This window comes from Dromiciops gliroides, chromosome 2 (assembly GCF_019393635.1).
Source record: "Dromiciops gliroides isolate mDroGli1 chromosome 2, mDroGli1.pri, whole genome shotgun sequence".
NCBI classification, from domain to species: domain Eukaryota; kingdom Metazoa; phylum Chordata; class Mammalia; order Microbiotheria; family Microbiotheriidae; genus Dromiciops; species Dromiciops gliroides.
In genome coordinates, this window is record NC_057862.1 from 447,140,310 (window position 1) to 447,161,964 (window position 21,655).

The following is a 21,655-nucleotide window of genomic DNA, read 5'->3' on the forward strand; positions in this document are numbered from 1 at the left end:
ATACTTATTAGATAAAACTGGACATCACTTCTGCAGATTCAGTAGTGGCTCAAAAACTTGATTTTGTCCACACAGTTGATTTTCTACCTCAGCATCCAGATGGAAAGCAACAATGGTAAGTGAGTTAGCCCTTTTCCTCTCACATCAACGGTAGCTGAGATGTTGTGTTAAATCACACCAAAAGATCAATCTTGCATACAAGTAAAAAAAATTAAATATTTATTCACGTAACACCTACTATATGCCAAACCCTATTCTACAGGCTATGAAACTATCAGAGAAATATCATCTCTTCCCCCCTTCTACACTTTACTTTGTCAACTTCATACAAATATGTGTCTTCAGTTATTACCTCCACAGGGATGACTTACCAATGCAATGCATATTTCCATTCCTTACCCTTTCTCTGAGCTTTAGTCCCATTTTTCTATTTATTTGCTGGACCTTTACACCCGAAAATCCCACTGACACCTTCAAACTCAATAAGCCTAAAATTGAATACATCTTCCCTTCCTAAAAAACACAACTACCCCAATTTCCCTATTTCTCTCAATGCTGTATCATGCCTCTCCTCCCATCCTCCCTTTTCACTTAGATTTGAAACCTGAGTTAACTTTACTTTATTCCTTTCTCTCCTCAGTTCAAACAATTGACAAGTCCTGTGTATTCTACTTCCACAAAAGTTCTTGCACCTCTTCCCTCCCTTTTCAGCTTCCAATATTAAGCCCTTAGTTGTAGACTTCCATACTTCTTACCTGTACTCTTGCCTTGGTCTCCTGTATTCCACTTTCAATTCAAACAACATCTATTCCTTCTACATGCATTTATTAAGCACTGGGTTAGGCTCTGGATATACAAAAAGCCCTTTTAGGAGCTTATGTTCTCCTGGGGGAGACAATACAAGGATACAGCAAGTCCACGAATACAAAGTAATTGGAAGACAGGAATGTTAATAAATGATGGGGACCCCACATAATTGTTGAGTGAATTAATACAAGTAATATAGAGACCACTAGGTGGCACAGTGGATAGAGTACAAGGCCTGGAGTCAGGAAGACCTGAGTTCCAATTTGGACTCAGATAGTTACTAGCTGTGTGACCCTGAGCAAGCCATTTAAACTCTGTTTGCCTCAGTTTCCTCATCTATAAAATGGAGATAATAATAGCACCCTCCTCTTAGGATTGTTACGAGGAACAGATAGGACAATAATTGTAAAGTCCTTAACACAGTGTCTAGCACATAGTAAGTACTATTTAAGTGTTGTTGTTGTTGTTGTTGTTGTTGTTGTTGTTATTATTATTATTATTATTATTATTATTCAGAGATAGTTAGATGATATAGTGGATAGAGCACTGGGATTTGGATCCAAAAAAACCGAGTTCAAATCTGGCCTCAGACACTTACCAAATGAAGGACTCTTGGCAAATCACAACTTTTAGCACAGTTCCTTCAACTATAAAGTAGGGATAATATTAGCATCTACCTTGCATGTCTGTTGTAAGGATCAAGTGAGATAATATTTGTAAATCAGTTAGCACAGTGCCTGGTACACAGTAGGCATTTAATAAATGATTGTTCCCTTCACTTTCCCTAAAAGTGACAAAAGTTAGTTCAACCTATCTCAGGGGCTCCCATTGATTTTTTATTCCTGTCCCCCTAGGATTTCAGTAAACCTTTCTGGTACATAATATTAAACATAAAAGGAAATAAATTCTAGAGTTTGCCACACATATGACATATTTACCAAATATTTCCTGTTTAAAATTTTTTCAAACTCCCTGGAGGTACATAACCCAGATCGGAATTCCCAGTCTAAATAAAGTAACTATTTCTACACCTAAAATAAGAAGATTCCTGTCCTTTATACCATAAGCTCCTTAAGAGCTAGGATTACAAGATCAGGTCAAAATTCTATAACCTTCTAATAAGCAGAAGGTCACTACTGACCAAGCAGTTAAATTGTTGATGGCCTCAAAAAGAAAGAGGGGCTTTTCCACTGTAGAATAGGTACATATTTCTACAGGCATGTGAACCTTGGAAAGGAAATGGGACTGAGTGGAAAAGAAAGAAAAAGGACATCAAGCAGGAGAAGAATGAAATTGAAAGGAAGAAGAAAAGGAGGAAACTACTTCCTTTGAAGTATTTGTGAATGGTCCGTGACACATTCCACTGAAAGCACAAAGCTCTCCTAAATTCTTTCTTGTAAAGGGGAAGGAGTTTCATATCCATCAAGTGTGTATAGTTGATACATATGAATCCTTCTAAGTATCCAATTCAGGCTATAACAAACCTTTGTTTGTGGCCACAATCGCAACCATAATTTACCTTTCTTAATTATGCCTAGACTGGAGAGGAGTTTATATAGTCAGCAGGACATTATCAATTCTTACTTGGTCATACATGATATCTCAAAAGGTGACTTACTAGCTATCACACAAGGTCGGTGACCCTCAAAATTTGCTAATGCTAAGGAAAACTCTCTCTGCATATCTGTAAGCATACACATTACAGAGGAATTGCCTTTTAAGAACTACATTTTAAAATGGTGTATATCTACATATATGTATGTATTTTTGTTTATATACGTAACAAAGAGAGAGAACGAGAAGGACTTCAGAGTGAATCTCACCACCTCTGCCTACACAAAATGCAAATATCTGTCTTGAAGGAATTCATATGGTATTTTTTCAAGGATCTAAATCCAAACATTACCAAATAATAGAAATTACCTTTCAGAGAAGCTATGAAGTCATCCTGCCTATCCTTCTTTGAACACTGTATTATAGACTACAGTATGTTGTTTCACACTTATTCTTAACCAGTTTTAAATATCTCCAGTGATAGGTGTCACTCACAAATGCACAGTATAATATTCTAACTCAGAATATTTTTCTTCAAATACTTATCTAAATAAATACCTCATATATAATAGTCTGCATTTACATAACAGTTTAAGCTTTACAAACTTTCTGCCCATATTATCTTTTGCATTTGTATTAGAGAAATTTGAATCATTCCCAAATAACTATGATTTCCATTCTTAAAAGTACCAAAGATAATTGGACCCCAAGCAAACACCTCCATCATCTTGTTTGTAGTCCCTACTCTCCTTAAATTCAATTATTTTTTTTGGGGGGGGGGGGAGCAGGTCAAGAGGGTTAAGTGACTTGCCCAGGGTCACATAGCTAGTAAGTGTCAAGTGTCTGAGGCTGGATCTGAACTCAGGTCCTTGTGAATCCAAGGCCAGTGCTTTATCCACTGTGCCACCTAGCTGCCCCCTTAAATTCAATTCTTATGAGGACATAGACCCATAGCAGAAATGTCTTTAGATAAAGGGAGATCACTTGTATTACCACCACGGGGCAATTAATATTTGGAGTAAGAGAACATCAGTTGTTGCCAACAGTCCTCCTTTGAGCACCAGCTTGTACCTTGATGCTGCTTAAATGCAATTTTACAAAATGCAGGGGAAGCTCAGGTCTCTGAGCTGCTGCTTGGGCTTGCAATTTTACAATGATGTCAGAGGTCTGTGTTCTAGGAAGAAGAGAAATAGCGCCAAATGAAATCTCATTGAAGCAAAGGAGTGTGGCACTGGAGTGAGAATCCCTTTATATTTATATTTGTGTCTAAGATCTGTCCCAAGGGGAAATTTTTGTGTACTGGGTTATGCAGTAAATTGCCTGAGGTTTTAGGTACACATCCCAACAAAAGGTTGGGCAGTCATGATTCTGTATCACAAGGACAGCAGTAGCTGCCTCTTGAGAACTCATTTGAAGCCCTTTTGTACTCTTTCAGCCATGGCTCCTGACAACTTTAGTATCTATATATTTTTATGCAACAAATCTAGGAATATTCATATCAATATAAAAAAGTATTAAAAATATATAAAACTGGGGCAGCTAGGTGGCACAGTGGATAGAGCACCAGCCCTGGATTCAGGAGTACCTGAGTTCAAATCTGACTTCAGACACTTGACACTTACTAGCTGTGTGATGCTGGGCAAGTCACTTAACCCCAACTGCCTCACCAAAAAAAAAAAACAACCCAAAAACAAACAAACAAAAATATATAAAACCGATAATAAAGAAACTCCCATTATTTTTCTCATATATATATATTCTTACGTATCAATAACGACAAATTTCAACATTATACATTAATGCATATCTTATAGGGTAGAGTTATATATATAGAGAGAGTTAGAAGACACCTTGGAAGGGATCTTGTCCAATTCCTCATTTTATATATGAAGAAACTGAGGCTCAGAGAGGTTAAGTGACTTGCCCAAACACAGCTACTAAGTGACAGAGGTGGGATTTAAATCCAGATTCTCTAATTCTGAATTTAACACTCTTCCCACTGCACCATGACACTCCCTTGTTCTATTTAATATACCTGAGGTATGACAACATTTTCTTGTCTGTACTTATCTCAACAGTTCCTCTATTTAAACATATTAATTCAGACACCCATTACTTTTCTTTTTTTCTTTTTTTCTTTTTTTTTTACCTTTTTTTTTTATTTTTGGTTTTTTTAGTGAGGCAATTGGGGTTAAGTGACTCTCTCAGGGTCACACAGCTAGTGTTAAGTGTTAAGTGTCTGAGGCTGGATTTGAACTCAGGTACTCCTTAATCCAGGGCCGGTGCTCTATCCAGTGTGCTATCTAGCTGCCCCCACCCATTACTTTTCAATAGGATTGTTTCAAAAATCTCCTTACTGGTCTCCCTGTCCTATCAATCAATCAATATTTATTGTGTCTATTATGTGCCAGGCACTATGGTAAGTTCTAGTGATACAAAAAGGGGCAAAAGACATCCCTACCCTCAGGGAACTTGAAATCTAATGGAGTACATCACATGCAAACAAATATATATATAAAGCAAGCTATATGCAGGATAAATAGGAATATTAACAGAAGGAAGGCACTAGAATTAAAAGGATTGGGGAGGAAAAGAAGGAATTTTAGTTGGGATGTAAGCTTAGGGAGATCACTAGGCTAAAAAATGAAGGGAGAGCATTCTAAGCATGAGGACAGCCAGAAAAAAAAAATGCCTGGAATCAAGAGATAGAATGTCTTATTTATGGAGCATCCAGGAAGGCAGTGTCACTGGTATAAGAAGTCTGGAAGGGTAGGAAGGAGCTAGGTTATGAAGGGCTTTGAATGCCAAACAGAGCATTTTATATTCAATCCTTGTGGCTAGAGGGAGCCACCGGAGTTTATTGTGTAAAGGATGAAACGGTCATACCTGTGCTTCAAGAAAATCACTTTAGTGACTTTAATTCATCTTCAACCCAGATGCCAAATTGATATTTTTTGCCGGGGCGGGGCGGGGGGGGGGATCAGGGTTAAGTGACTCGCCCACAGTCACACAGCTAGTATCCGAGGCCAAATTTGAACTTCTGTCTTCCTGACTCCAGGCCTAGAGCTCCTATCTACTGCATCCAAATTGACATTCCTAAAGAAAAGTTTTGACCATGTCACTTCCTCACTCAAGAAGTTCCAGGGACTCCCTTTTGCTTCAGGATAAAAATACAAACTCCTCAAAACTCCTTTGGCATTTTAAAGCTCTTGATTATCTGAATGAAGCCTCTATTTCCAGGCTTATTAGACATTACTTTCTTTTACACACTGAATTTCAGTTGACCTGGCTTGCTGGTTGCTCCATGTACAGAACATTTCATTCCCTCTCTTAGTGCCTCTTGATGCACAGGCTGTTCTCCTCCCCTTCCCCTGTCTGGCACATCCTTCCTCCTCACCTTTCCCATATAGAACCTTCAAAGCTATGGGAAGTCTATCCTTATCCTCCCAGTTGCTAGTGCCCTCCACAGAAACTACTGTGATTATATGTTCTATTTAATTTATGCACATGTTGTTCCTCACAGTAGAATATGAACTTTTGGAATGCAGAGGCTATTTTGTCTGTCTTTGTTCCCTCGGGAGCCTAGCACAGAACTTGGCACACAGTAAGCACTTAATAAAAGAAGGTTGAATTGAATTGTTACTAAGGAATGTTCAAAAAAACATTTGTTCTGTCATTGATTTTTAAGTGGGCAACACCATTTCCCCTTAGGTCTCTCTAAAAACTGTATAGATAACAGGGTTACTAATTCCATGTGGAATCTAGAAGCACCTCTGACCTTCCTCTCAAGATATTATCCATGATAATTAGCTAATGTGATCAATAGAAACAAAATAAAAGGAAGCTGCTAAGATTCTTTTGTATGTATTTTTTATTAATTGATAATACTCTGTTTCCCTGAATAATAATGAAGTAATTACCATTGCCCAAGACTATTTCTGCAGAACAACACAGAGATTAAAGATGAAATGAGGTCACCCCTGTAAATAAATTGGACCCAGCTGCAGCATGTCAAAATCTATCAAGATCTAGGAAGGAAAAGAAGCCAGAAATGGCAACCCATGGATCAGAACCAGGGACTCGCACAGATCCCCTCTGTGCTGGTAACTGAAATAGACACTGGTGAATAACAGCACCAGGAGTCCCTGAGCAGGAAGTAAAACTCTCTGCACATGTGTCACGTCCTGCTCCTATCCCTATACCACCAAAGTAGGCTATTTATAACTGCACTGTGCAGGTGACTATCAGGGGATGGCCTGGCGGGGAGGGGGGGGGGCGCGGGGGAGGAGTGCTGGGAACCTGGTGGGAAATCGATTGTTGCTGAGATTATTTTTTTTTCAACTACTGTAAAGATTCATGATGTGAACAATAACACTTCTGACAAAGCCATTACACTATGTTGTGATAATGAGTATGGACAATTTAATAAATCACAAGTAGTATGGATTCATTATACTGACTATCATTCAGTCTTTGAAACCACCAGGCTAAAATAGAAAATTATACATGGCTCAGTCCACATAAACAGACATGAATGTTAAATTGCTACATAAGCTATTATATGCTTCATGTGCTCCAATATACATAACCAAGGGTGGGCAATTCATGATAAAGAAATATTGGGTTTTGTATAAGTGTATTCTTTAATTTGCCAGAGAAGGTCTAGAAAATGAAAAAACTACATATTTGCATAACCATTCTCTTTGTACTTTTGGGCACACTTTCTTCCAATAGGGATTCTGACCAGTGTGATGACTGAAATTGTAATCCAGAGATAAACCTGTAGTGCTGATAGTGTGCTGACAATATGCCTTTGATTAGACTTGAATAAAATTCAACCATGTTTTTCCAGTGTGTTATTTTTAGATTTTCAAGTTGTTGCCATATTTGTGTATTTGCATAATTCACTAATATATCCTCCCCTAAATGTGTAACACACCCTCTCTAGACTACAAAGTGATTGCCACACTCAGATGTTCCTGCCTTAGAAGGAAAATTTCTCAGGTAGTGAAGTACAGATTAAAACTGTCACCCCCAAACCAAAGACCCTTTGATTCCTACCATTATGAATTTTCCATTCCATCATGTAGGCAAGAAACTTGCAAACCAATAAACTCTCCAACACAAAGCCTGACTGTAACTTTGGTTTCCTACAAGTTCATATCAGAAATGTTCAGGTTCCTATATCCTTTACAACCCCTCTTTCTGGCCCTAATCCTTGAAATGACAACCAATATAAACACACAAAAGAAAAATGTCAGCTTTGAAGCGCTAACTCCCAAAGGTTAGATTTCTGGATGGAAAAAGATAAGGCATTTATTATGGACAATGAAATATTTCTTACTGATGTCAAACTGAGATATAAGCCTCATGTGTCAAAACCCTCTTTTACTTCTAATTTCTATTAAACACTGTACTAAGAATAAATAAATGAGTAGTCACAGTACATGCCAATAATCATACAGCTATTTCCTCAAAATTGTTTTATGAGCATTGGGATCAAAAAGAATCCAAGCAGAAATTATACTCGCAGCCCAGAAGCAATATAAGAAAACAGCCCTCACATTAAACAAAAGAGGTTCAATGCTTGCTACCCAGAGCTCTGGCGGGACAAACAAAGCTGCCAATGCATGTTGTGCCTCAGACTCCTATAGATGATCTATAAAACTATGAAACAGGCTGCTAATGACATCAGGGGTAACTACTACTCTCCCCATCCTGTGGCTCCTGTCACTCACCTCAAAGGGCTTCTCCTTGTCCTGAACACACTGACTACTGTGGTTTGATTCATGGAAAAACGATTAGACCCTCTCAGGCATCCTATTGTTATCACTTGAAATGTCTTTCCTTTCACTCTTTTAAGTGATATCAGAAAAAGCACCAGCCCTTTCCCCCAAGTCCACACCTCCAGCTTCCTTCCCACCAGCTTTACTTACCTTATAAATAAAGGAGGAGAGATGGCCCTCATCTTCACCAAGAAGCTGTGTCCTTACTGACAGACACCTGGATCATTCCTAATCCCAAGGCTTCTCTACAGAATACAATTGTCAGAAGCCCACGCAGCTTTCAGGATCCGCTTCATCTCTCTCCCCCCAAAAATGCACAAACACACATCCAGAGTCTGCAAATAGATTCCTATTGTCATGAGGCAACTCTGCCTGCCTTTTGTAAAAGAAACTGAAAACCATTATTATCTACAAACATTTTTAAATATAGACACTGTAAGGTAGGAGGGGGCTTGAGAGCAGCCAAGGACCTGTGTAATCAGCTCACCAGATAAAGCGAACTCACTAGACGTACTGGATTCGAGCTCGTTAAGGTTTCTCTGTCAAACCCTCCATAGCTGCTACCGAGCCTCCTCAACCAACTCATGGCTCCTTTTCTCCTAGGGCAATTTGTTTTACAGCACTGTCAGCAAACTGGCAGCCCACCGTTTAAAATGATTCCAGAGTAAATTACAGTTGCCAAGAGCCTGGTACCCCCAAGATCTTGTTTCCTAAAGTCTTCGATTTGATCACTTTCTCCTAGTTCTATGCAAACTCCACAGACTGAAGGTAAACAAAGATTTCTCCCCCGCCCCTTCCAGCCCTTTCAACAATTTTTAAGGGTTTCTTGGGGGGAATGGGGGGGGACTTGGCAGTGCACCATTTTTCAAAAGCAGCTGCTACTGCATTATAGAGAAGCTACGGAAAACAAAACCCTATAGCAACAGCAGTACAGCTGGGCTCGTACAATCAATAACGCAGAAAAAGTCCTCATTTCCTGGGCTCTGTGGACTTTAGGGATACGGTGCTCTTGTTTATTGAGTATGCTAAGGATCATTTCTGGATTTGTGTCCTGAAGGAAACACTATTAAGAAGCTGTTCTGTATACCGGCCTTAGGCTCAGGCAGTCTTTATCTTTTCGGCAAAGGGGAGGTACCCACGAGGGGCAAGCCACCATGTTGTACCCCACTAAATAGACATACAAGAAGATTGAGGCCCAGAAAGAGATCTGGGAGCATGCCTGGGTCCTCTCAAATAGTCCCTGGGGTCAATTATATCTTGAACATTTATTGGGGATTAATCCACATTCATGGACCTCTCAAGCAGCCTAACTTCACCAGCTGCCCAAGCACCCTGCCGATTGTTCACATCCTTTCAAACAAAAGACTTTGTTCCTACTAAGGAGCACCTTTATGTTAATTCTTTTAGCACAGGAGAGAATTGTGCACTTAAGACTATGTACTCAAGAAGTAATTTTGTTGTGCAAATATATATGTGTGTGTATATTTATATATACATACACACATGTACATACATACATATGTATGTATGTACATGTGTGTATGTGTGTGTGTATATATATATATTGCCTTTTTATTTTATATATATAAATTAGAGAGAGTTAGTTATGGGGGGGGAAGAGGAGGGGAGTTTTCAATTATTTAATTATCCTGGTTTCTTACTCTTCCTCTCCTCTGTGTAACACAGTTCCACAGAATAAGGCAAGGCTAAGTAGCATTGGCTAGTAGCATAATTTTCTTTGCTACCCAGGGGCATTCCTAGAATAAGATAGGTTTGTCTGAACTTACTGTTTCTTTCCAGCCATTTAGACAAAAATAAATGCAATTGAAGTGCAAAGTACCAGCATTTCTTTTCTGGCTACTGCCTTGGTAATTTCAGAAGTGTGAAAGAAATATGTGACATCAAGAAGGAGGTGATATGAAATCAGGATCAAAGGCAATGAAAGTTATTGGTGTATATCTTATCCACCTACTCAAATGTTAAGTTTCATGAAAGAAGGAACTTTTAAAATCTCCCTAAGGCAGAAGATAGCATTCTGCATATAGGAGGTGCTTACTAAGGGTTTATCGAATTAAATTTAATTCAATCATCACCTTAGGACCCACATTGACAGAAATGTATTACTAACAGCAGGAAAGATTATAATAGCTCCTCTGCTACTGTCCTCAATCAATCAACAAATTTCATTAAACATCCTCTATTTGCCAGGAACGATCTCTGTCCTCCAGGAACTACTAGGATCTTTGGGTTGTCTCCTTATGATATGGAGATGACCCTGGGTTCTCATAGGTAATACAACAAAGTACAATCTCTGGAGGTCATGCAAATCTGGAAAGGCTTTCATTTCAAACTCTGTGATGTACTGTGTGTTACAGACTAGCCTAGGAGAGTTCTGAGAGGCTCAGAACTTGAAGGTAGACTACTAGGTAATTAATTATTTTGACTATGGCAACCCAGAATTAGTGAAATATTGATTGAAATACTGATAAAATGAGCAAAACTCACAGAAGAATGTGCTGAAATCACCTTCTAACCAAGAATGGCTTGGAAGGTCAGAAGGAAGGAGCTGCTGTGCTAATAGAGGAGTCAAGCTCAACCCCACAGTCACCCTGACACAGATCCAGTCTCAGGAAGGCCTCACCAGAGAAGGAGACCCCCAGAGCCTCTGAATCAGCTGAAGTGCCAGTGTCATCTGGAACTAAGCTCACAGTCTGATGAGTGGGCTGAGCCCTGGGCAGGGGGGAGACTACAGGGGTCTATGCTGGTGCTAAGGCAGAACTTAGATTTTACACCCCTGCTGAGAACCAAGAGGTAGGCTTGAGTAGCAGTGACCCAGGTAGGGGAGGGGCACAGGCTCGTCAGAGCTAACAACTACAACACACAAAGCTGGTTGATTAGCAAGTTGGTCTGGGGTCATCTAGGACCAGGAAACAGGCCTGGCGAGGGAAGAACCTGATTCTCCTTAAATCATACCACTTGGGACTTCTTAAGCTTGGGATACTGCAGCCTGGAAACAGTGCCCCACTTTAAGGAGCTAAAAGTCAAGTAAAAGAAAGGCAAGATGAGCAGACAGAGAAAGTTGAGGACAATATAAAGTTTCTTCACTATCAAGGAAGACCAAGGGGCACCCTCAGAGGAAGATGTCAACATCAGGGCCCCTATATCTAAAGCTTCCAAGAAAAATATGAATTGGTCTCAGGCCATAGAGGTGCTCAAAAAGGACTTTGAAGATAAAGTTATAGAGATAGAGGAAAAAAATGGAAAGAGAAACGAGGGAGAAGCAGGAAAGACATGAGAAAAATGTCAACAGCTTGAAAAGTCCAATTGGCCAAATGGAAAAGGAGGTACAAAAGCTCTCTGATGAAAATAATTGCCTAAGAACGAGGATTGAACAAATGGAAGCTAGTGACTTTATGAGAAACCAAGACACAATAAAGCAAATCCAAATGAATAAAAAAATAGAGGGCAATGTGAAATATCTTCTGGGAAAAACTGCTGACATAGAAAATAGGTCTAGGAGAGATCATTTGAAAATTATTGGTCTACCTGAAAACCATGATCAAGGAAAGATCTTAGACATCATCTTCCAAGATATTCTCAGGGAAAATTGCCCTGAAATTCTAGAAGAAGAAGCTAAAATAGAAATTGAAAGAATCCACCGATCACCTCCAGAAAGAGATCCCAAAAGGAAAACTAGGAATATTATAGCCAAATTCCAGAGCTCTCAGGTCAAGGAGAAAATATTGCAAGCTGCCAAAAAGAAAGAATTCAAGTACTGTGGAGCCCCAGTCAGGATAGCACAAGATCTAGCAGCTTCTACATTAAAGGACCAGAGGGCATGGAATATGATATCCCAAAGGGCAAAGAAAATGGGATTACAACCAAGAATCACCTACCCAGCAAAACTCAGCATTATCTTTCAGTGGAAAAAATGGGACTTTAATGAAAAAGAAGACTTTCAGATATTTGTGATGAAAAGACCTGAACTGAATGGCAAATTTGACTTTCAAATACCAGACCCTAGAGAACCATAAAAAAATTGGAGCTGGGGGACATACCTGGGGTCATATAGTGGGCGACTGTCTTGTGTCTGAGGCCTGGTTTTGGCTGGTATCCCCCTGGGTCCAGAGGTGATGCTTTGTCCACTGTGTCACTTAGCTAGATGGTAACATCTTTAGGGTTAAATTGAGGGGTGAAGGGAATTCACTGGGGGAGGGGGAAGGGCAGAGGTAAAATCCTACATGAAAGAAATAGGAAAAGGCTTATGGAGTGGGGGAGGAGATGGGAGAGGAGCAGGGCAGTAAATGAATTTTACACTCATCAGAAAAGGCTCAAAGACCTTAAACTCATCAGAGGAGGAGAAGGGGATAAAGAGAGGAGAGGGGCAAAAGAAGGAAGGGCAGAGTGGGGGAGGGGACAGACAGAAGCAAATCACTTTTGAAGAGTGATAGGATGAAAGAAGATGGATAATAGAATAAATATCATGGGGAAGGGAATAGGATGGAAGGGAAACAGCTAACAATAGTAATCATGAAAAAGAGAAAAGGGGGGAAAATTGTACAAAAAATATTTATAGCAACTCTTGGTGGAGGCTAAGAATTGAGAATCAAAGCAATGTCCATCAATTGAGGAATGGTGGGAAAAGCTGTGCTATATGATTGTAGTGAAATGGTCTTGTGCTACAGGAAATGACAAACAGGATGATCCCTGAAAAACCTTGAAAGACTAATGAACATCGATGTATAGTGAAGTGAGCAATGCTGGGAGGACATTGTGTATAGTGACAGCAATATTGTTCAATGAGCAATTGTGAATGACTTAACTACTCTCAGCAATGCAATGATCCAAGACAATCCCAAGGAACTAATGAGGAAGCTTACTATGCAACCCTATAGAAAGAACTGATAAAAAGAACACTTATGGATTGTACATATATAACCTGGTTGCAATCTTGTGGAGGGGGGAGGAAAGGGAAGGAGGGAGGGAGAAAAATTTGGAACTCTAAATCTTATGAAAATGAATGTTGAAACGTACCCTTACATGTAACTGGAAAATAAAATAAATGTTTGTTGCTGAAAAAAAAAACAGAAAGAAATACTGATGAAATAAAACCTCTTTTGAATAACTGAAGTGATAATTCTCCCCAACCTTTCTATATCACTTTTCTATAACTTGCCTTCAAGCACTTGCACAAGCTATTCCTGGACCTTGAGTATACTCCTTCCTCATCTCTTCCAGTTGGAATCCTACTAACCTTCAAGGCTCAGCCCCAGTTCCATTTCCCACATGAAATCTTTCCTAAAAGCTCTTTGTTGTCTGTGTCTCTCCCCATGAAATTAATTTGTGTTAACGTGTGTATTTGTGTGTATGCCCATATGTATATATGTGTGTATTGGAGCTCCTAGAACACAAGAACTATTTCCCTCATGCTGATCCTCAGCACCTAGGACAGTCCCTTGGATATCTAAGGACTTAAATGCTTGTTTAATGTAGTGACCCTCACAACAGGCCTCCCTGTTTTGAATCAAAGTTGGCGTTTATTTGTTTTTTTAATGACATAGCCATTTTTACCCAAGTTCTTCACAGAAACATAAACTATCAGACTTGGAAAGGATAGTAGAGTCATCTAATTCAATCATTGTCTGAAGCATGAAACTCTCCTACAATAGCAGTGTCAAAACTGCAGGGGGCGTCCACCAACCTGTAAAACTCCTGAGTGTAACCCAAACCAGATTAAAATGTAATTGGGAAATGTTGAACAAAATAAATAAACATACAATACAACAGATATCCTGTTTATTTGTGGTTTTCCAAATCAGTATGCTCCCCCTAAGGATCAATTTCTATTTGAGTTTGGCTATCACTCTATAACATTCTCTTTACATCACATTGTTAACCAGCCTTTGCTTGAATACTTTCAGTGCCAGGAAACTCACTACTGAACAAGCAAAAGAAACTCCTTGTGAAATAGTACTAGCAAAGCCTCAGTTACATAGTCAATAATGTTCACTGAATATATTGGGAATTTATCTAGTTGAAAGGACATAAACAGAAATAGCTATATAAGCACATTCATAGAGTGTAAATCAATTGAGAACAAAGTGACTACATACGTGCAAAGGAGGTGTCAAATAGGAGGTCTAAAACCAACTGAGTTTAATCACAGAAAGCTTCCTGAGGGAGGTAGATTTTCAGCTGTTTTAAGAGGTAAAGAATATGAATAGAGGAAATACAAATAGCATTCTAGGTGAAAGGAATAATTTCTACAAACGCACTGAAGTAGAAATAGCACCCAAGTAAATCATAGAATGTCATGAAAGAATATCTTCTTGCCTTCATTTGTTATATCATCAGTTATCAATTCTACCTCTACAACATCTCTCAGATTTCTTCCCTCCTCTTTATTCTTACTACTTTTGTTGTTGTTGAGTCACGTCTAACTCTCATGAACCTGTGGTCCATAGCATACCGGGTCCTTCTATCCTCTAGCAGTTCCTAAAGCCTATCCAAGTTCATGTTCATTGTTTTCATGCCATTATCTGTCCATCTTATCCTCTGCCATCCTCTTTTCCTTTTGTCTTCAATCATTCCTAACATCAGGGTCTTTTCCAATGAGCCCTGTCTTTATGTCATTATGCGACCAAAGTATTAAAGCTTTATCTTCAGTATTTGTCCTTCCAGTGAATAGCCTGAATTAATTTCATGAGTATCGACTGATTTGATCTCCTTGCTCTCCTAGGGATTCTCAAAAGTTTTCTAGAACATCAGTTCTGTGGCACTCAGTTTTCCTCATTACTACCATTATAGTATTTGTCCTCATCGTCATAAGATGAACCACTATAATAGTTTCTTTTTTTTTTTTAAGTGAGGCAATTGGGGTTAAGTGACTTGCCCAGGGTCACACAGCTAGTAAGTGTTAAGTGTCTGAGACTGGATTTGAACTCAGGTACTCCTGACTCCAAGGCTGGTGCTCTATCCACTGCGCCACCTAGCTGCCCCCACTATAATAGTTTCTTGAGGCAGCCAGAGTGCTGGGCCTGGAGTCAGGAAGACCTGAATTCAAATGGAGCCTCAGACACTTACTAGCTATGTGACCCTGACCAAGTCACTTAACCCTGTTTGCCTCAGTTTCCTCTCCTGTAAAATGGGCTGGGAAAGCAAATGGCAAACCACTCCAGTATCTTTGCCAAGAAAACCACAAACGGGTTCATGAAGAGTTGAGCACGATTGAAATGACTGAACAACAAATAGTTTCCTAACTGGTCTTCCTTCCTCCAATCCATCTCTCACACCAGACCAATTTTCTTAAATGAATCAATCAACAACCATTTCTTAAGTATCAATCATATGCTAGGTTCTGCACAGGGTATAGATAATATGAAACCATCTTGGCTCTCAGAGCACTTCCATTTGATCAGGGAAGAAAACATGTACATACATAAGTATATATGGCCCTCATATACTGACATATATGTAGAATTATGTACTGAAGAATACATAAAGTTTAGAGAAAAGAAGGTTCTTCTCTTTTGGTTGTCAGGTTAGAATTATATGGAACAAAGCTCTAAATCTAAATTATCTGTACTTGAATATAGAGGCAGTGAGGTAATGCAGTGTACAGAGTTCTGGGCCTAGAGTCAAGAAGACCTGGGTTCAGATCTGATCTTGGACACAGTGCTATCCTAGGAAAGTTACTTAACCTCTGTCTAATTCAGTTTCCTCATTTGTAAAATAATAATAATAATAATATAATAATAATAATAATAAAAGCACATTCTAGCACACATAGGGTCCTGAGGACCAAAAGAGGTGGTATTTATAAAGCACTTGGCACAGGGCCAAGCACATAGTAGTAATTTAATAAATCCTCCCTCTCCTCATCTTTCCTTTCTTCCTCCCTCCCCTCCCTCCCTCCCTTTCTTATATTCTTCCTTCCTATACATAGTTCTGGTCATGCTGGTCATGGCACTTTTCCTGCTTCAAACCTTAAAATTATATATCTCCCATTGAGTAAAATTCAAGGATTTTAGCCCATCACTCAAGGTCCTCCACATCCTGCCACCACTCTTTCCCCAGACTCATAGGGCTACTCCCTACACAATGCACTCAATTCTCCAGCCAAACTGAATTACTTATCATTCCACACTTTTCCATTCCCATAGTTACTTCCTAACCTTGTAAAGTATGCACACATAATACCCATGAGGTATTCCTTCTAGTCCTTTAAAACGGAACTCAAATGCCATCATCCCCCAGCTAGGATTTACCTTAACCACCTTGGCAATTGCATCACTTTGCTTTGTACCTCTGAGGACTTTATGATACAGTTAGAATGGCCATATGATTTCATCATTGTATCCTGATGTATAAACTCCTTTCACTTGTACCTGTGGATAATTTAGAGTTTGGAAGTTACATGATTTATCCGAGGTCACACAGCTAATATATGTCAGAGGAAGGTCTTGGACCTAGGTATTCCTGACCAGCTACAGCTTCAATCTATTACATTATGCTGCTTCTAATATAATGCATCATTTTTATTATAATTATTTGTCTAAATGTTTTATCCTTACGAGGACAGGAGCTGTATTTTAGCTAAATCTCAAACCTCCCCCAGAATCTAGCTCAAAGTTCTGCACACAGAAAGAACTTATTGAATAGCTACAAATTTGGAATTTCACAGAGTCTTATATTCTCAGGGGTTGTCCAATCTAATGCTTACTTAATAGCAGTCTTTTCTGCAATATTCCTAAAAAGTGACCAGACAGCCTTTTCTTGGGGTCCTCCTGTGCTAGTGAAGATGAGCTTATAACTTCACAATGGAATGCTTTTAGAACTCTCAATGGAAATATGCCTTGGGGCAACTTTGATTGTTAGGAAGTTTTTCATTATACTGAAAAAAAAATCTGCCTCTCTGTAACTTCCAGTTACTCTTCCTCATTCTGCCCCATGGGGCCAAGCAAAATGAATCTAATCCCTCTTTTCTATGACAGTCCCCCAAGTGCTTGAGGACAGAGATCATACCCACCACTCCCTCCCCCATCAAATCTCTTCTTTTCTCTAAGATAATAAAAACCTCAACATTGTAAAGAATCATAAGGATCACTTAGTCCAACTTCCTCAATTTTACAGATGAATGATAAAGCTATTTCTTGAATGCAAATTTCCAGAACCTTAATGCAGATTAAAGATTAGGGTCCAAGGTCTCTGTTGACATATCTAGGACATCTCAAATTAAGGTTCCATGCTTTAGTGAGGCCCCAAGCTGCATCTGATTAGACAATGTCCTGGGGAATCAGTGGGTCTGAAGACAAAAGGAAGAAAGTTATTTTTGCCAAGTAGTGTCCTTCCCCCCTGCTAAATTCTTTTGCTCATAACCATACCATTAGGTTCTCCTTGCTCTGCTGCAAAGAGCAAGGTGAACTTGCTCCACCCCAACCATTGAGCTATCCTTTTGATTATGGTAACCTAGTTTAAAAATAAAAGACAGGGGAGGGGTGGGAATGGAGAATAGAAATGGAAGAATTGGTACGTGAATGGCACTGATGTAATTTGGCCCAGTCTCTGTAATTCCTAAATGCCAACTTACTATCTTCTGGGAAAGACTTCTCCTATATAACTCCTTCCCTGCAAAAGTACTTTGGGATAGATTTAAATTAACTGTTCTTTTTGGAAGATAATCATGAAAAAACATCATATCAGGGTTGCAGCTGCTGCTTCCTCACTGAAAAGTATATAGCAAACAAAATAATTATATCCGATTAAACTATAATGCACCCTTTTCTTCATGACATGGAAAATTATCCCATAGGAATATTCAAGTAAAACAACTCCGGGTCTCGATCTGTGATTTCAGCTGTTTGGGGAATTCATAGTAGTGGAAAATCTCTCCACTGGTGCATATTGGTGCAAAATCTCTCCACAGGTGATGTCACCTTAGGGAAGTGTCTGAGGTACTGTGAGATTAAGTGTTCCGAGGAGAACTTGAAATCTAGTCTTCTTAACTCCAAGGTTAGTCCTCTACGCACTACACTTAGAGGAAAATGATTTTCATTGTTCTGGGAGTACTAGCTTTATAACCAAACCTGGATTTGTCTCATGGCTTTCATACTTTACTATGTGAACATAGGGAAGTTCCTTCCTCCCTCACCCTCAATTGCTGTACTTTTATTATTTATTTATTTTTAAAGCAAACATTTATTTTATTTTTTCCAGTTACATGTAAGGGTAGTTTTCAACATTGATTTTCATAAGATTTAGAGTTCCAAATTTTTCTCCCTCCCTCCCTTGCCTCCCCCTTCCTTCCATAAGACATCAACCAGGTTATATATGTACGACCCACAAGTGCTTTTTTTTTATCAGTTCTTTCTATGGGGGTGGATAGTATGCTTAGTCCCTTGGGGTTGTCTTGAATCACTGTATTGCTGAGAGTACTTAAGTCATTCTCAATTGCTCATTGAACAATACTGCTGTCACTATGCATAATGTCCTCCCAGTTCGGCTCACTTCACTATACATCAGTTCATATAAGTCTTTCCAGGTTTTTCTGGTATCATCCTGTTTGTCATTTCCTGAAGCACAATATCATTCCACTAAAACCACAGGTTCTTCAGTCATTCCTCAATTGATGGACATTCACTTGATTCCCAATCCTTAGCCACCACAAAGAGTTGCTATAAATATTTTTTGTACAATTTTCCCCCTTTTCTCTTTTTCACGATTACTATTAATTGCTGTATTTTTAAATTAGATAATTTTTAAGATCCCTCTTTGGTCTAATATCTTATGATTCCAACTCTGGAAGACAACATTCAAAAATAAAAGTAGTTCTGAAGGAGCAAGTGTTTAGAGGAGTCTTATCTCAGTTCTTTATTACCTATGTCTAATATTAAGGGGGGGAGATAGATTCAGATAGAGGCAACTAGGTGAATGGTGGATAGAGTGCTGGGTTTGGAGTCAGGAAAACTTGAGTTCAAATCCCACCTGAGACACAGACTAGCTATACAACCCTGGGCAAGTTACTTAACCTCTGTCTCAGTTTCCTCAACCATAAAATAGGGGTAATACTAGCATCTATTTCCCGAGATTGTTGTGAGGATAAAATAAGATCATATTTGTTAAGTGCTTAACCTGGTACCTGGCATACAATAGTTCTTAATCAATGCTTACTCCCTTTCTTTCCTTTCCTTACCCACATATTAAGAATTGGTTAATACTACCCTTTTTTCTAGTGTTATATAGAGACTTCAAAAAAATACTACAGAATCTACCATGTAAGATAGCATTAAATTATTCTGGTATCCAATAATAGAACCATAGGAGACAGGGTAGGTTATATATAAAAAAGAATAAGATAAGATAAGCTATAATAGAAATATTCACTTGTGACTTTCCTTGGTAAGTTAGGAGATAAATGGGAATTGCTCTCAGCATGAAATTGGATCCTATAAATTTGTTAGGAGAGAAACTGATGGTTAGGACGAACAATCTGACCACACAGATGAGATAATCTTAAAGCAGTCATATGTTTTATATGTATATATACTTATGTATTTATATAAATATTTTAGAATTTCACTACTCTTTAGCCCAACTATTGATGGGCACAAAGTTCAAAAGGGAGGTCAGAGGGGCAGCTAGGTGGCACAGTGGATAGAGCACTGGCCTTGAAGTCAGGAGTACCTGAGTTCAAATCCGGCCTCAGATACTTAGCACTTACTAGCTGTGTGACCCTGGGCAAGTCACTTAACCCCAATTGCCTCACTTAAAAAAAAAAAAAGGGAGGTCAGAGTCAGTAGATTAAAAACAAGTCTTCATTTAAAAGAAACACTTCTGGGGGCGGCTAGGTGGCGAAGTGGATAAAGCACCGGCCCTGGATTCAGGAGTTCCTGAGTTCAAATCCGGCCTCAGACACTTGACACTTACTAGCTGTGTGACCCTGGGCAAGTCACTTGACCCCAATGCCCTGTTAAAAAAAAAAGTAACAAAAAAAATAAAAGAAACACTTCCACTTCTAAAAGCTTCCCTTCTGCTATGTACTATTTTTCAATGACTCAAGCCCCAAGTCAGCACAGTAGGGAGAAAGAAGAGCAGCAGAGTGAAGATCAGGGAGAAAAAAACAGAAGGACCACTTGCTGGGCTTCAGCTGCGGAGAACAGCTGGGGCCAGATTGGCTGACTATCTCAGCACTTCCACTAGAGTTGCTGTCACCAGGCAGTGGATGCTGGTGCTGCATTTTGGACAAAAGTGACCATCATATTTCTTGGGTTTGCAGATACACTGTGAGTATGGAGAGAGCAAACGAGGAACCAGGAGAGGTGTGATGATAAAGACAGGAAGCAAAGACATGACAGCTAGGCTTCCTGAATGCATCTCTCTTGTGTGCATTCATGGGTTTTGTTCATTATTTTTCCTTTGAGAACAAAGTCAGGGAAGTCCTGGTGTGTCCATGTACCTTTCTCATATTGCCCAGGAGATAACAAAACTGTACAGTTATCTCTTCCACCTCTTGGGCATTAGGGGTATGACAGACACCTCTTCCCCCAAATCTGGAAAATCCATGTAAAATTTTTTGGCTCTTCCTTGATACTAGAGAGGTAGTCTGTGTTTTTTTTTATTTTTCTTTTATGGGGTATCTACAGTACTACAAGATAAAATATGTTGATATTACACAATACTAAAATATATTTATGCATCTCTGAGTTTCTAAACTTTTTCTATGTCTTCTGTGACTTCTGCAAAACTCCCCCCAAAATTCTCATGTAATTTCTTATGCCTACCTGCAATATATTAAAATGATGATGGGGAAAGTCGCAATGTGGAAGGGATAACTGTACTTATAAGGAGGATTTGTGATAAAATGCTGTGAATGCTGCATCTGTGAGATAGAACATTTTCTGAACCACTCCCCCAAACCTAAAAATATGTCTGTGCCAGTGACAGAAATACTCTGGCAGCAAGAGGTTCCCATTCCTGATCCTGGATCCCTAAGTTTAAAAAAAATGACATGCTATTTGGCAATCATATGGGTTGCAGTGATTTCATAAGCCCATGAACTTATTCATGAATCATGGGATACAGCTAATATATAATGCATGATTTGGACCTTCCATTTGTGCATAAGAATACTTGAGTGAAGGATCCAACACATAATTACTGTTCTTCCTGGGATTCTGACTTTCTTGCTAATGCTGTTGAGTGCCATCTGTTTCATTTAAAAAAATACAGTAGAATAAGAGAGTGACTAAAATACTCATACTCTTTGACTCATAAATTTAATTGCTAAGCACAGACCTCAAGGAAGATAAAGATCAAAAGACTCCATATATACCAATATATTTATAGTAGTACTTTTTGTGGTAAGGATGAATTGTAAAAAAAAAAAAATTGAGGACACCCATCAATTGGGGAATGTCAAAACAAACTGGTATAGGAATGTGATATAATATCACTGCACTGTATAAAACAATGGATAAGAAGAACACAGAAAAGCATGGGAAGATTTATAT

At 39.0% G+C, this 21,655-nt stretch overlaps 1 protein-coding gene across 13 annotated transcripts in view; it reads right to left on the reverse strand.

Annotated features, from left to right (window-relative positions):
- The window catches only part of PHACTR3 (phosphatase and actin regulator 3), a 298,887-nt gene that overhangs the window by 194,674 nt on the left and 82,558 nt on the right, over window positions 1-21,655 (reverse strand). Inside the window, exon 1 of one of the 13 annotated variants that reach the window (XM_043984953.1) lies at window positions 8,298-8,578. The exons of the other annotated variants lie outside the window; for them this stretch is intronic. The gene's annotated coding sequence lies outside the window, so the exon portion shown is untranslated. Of the gene's footprint in view, window positions 1-8,297; window positions 8,579-21,655 lie in introns of those variants that run through there. 13 annotated transcript variants of the gene reach the window in all.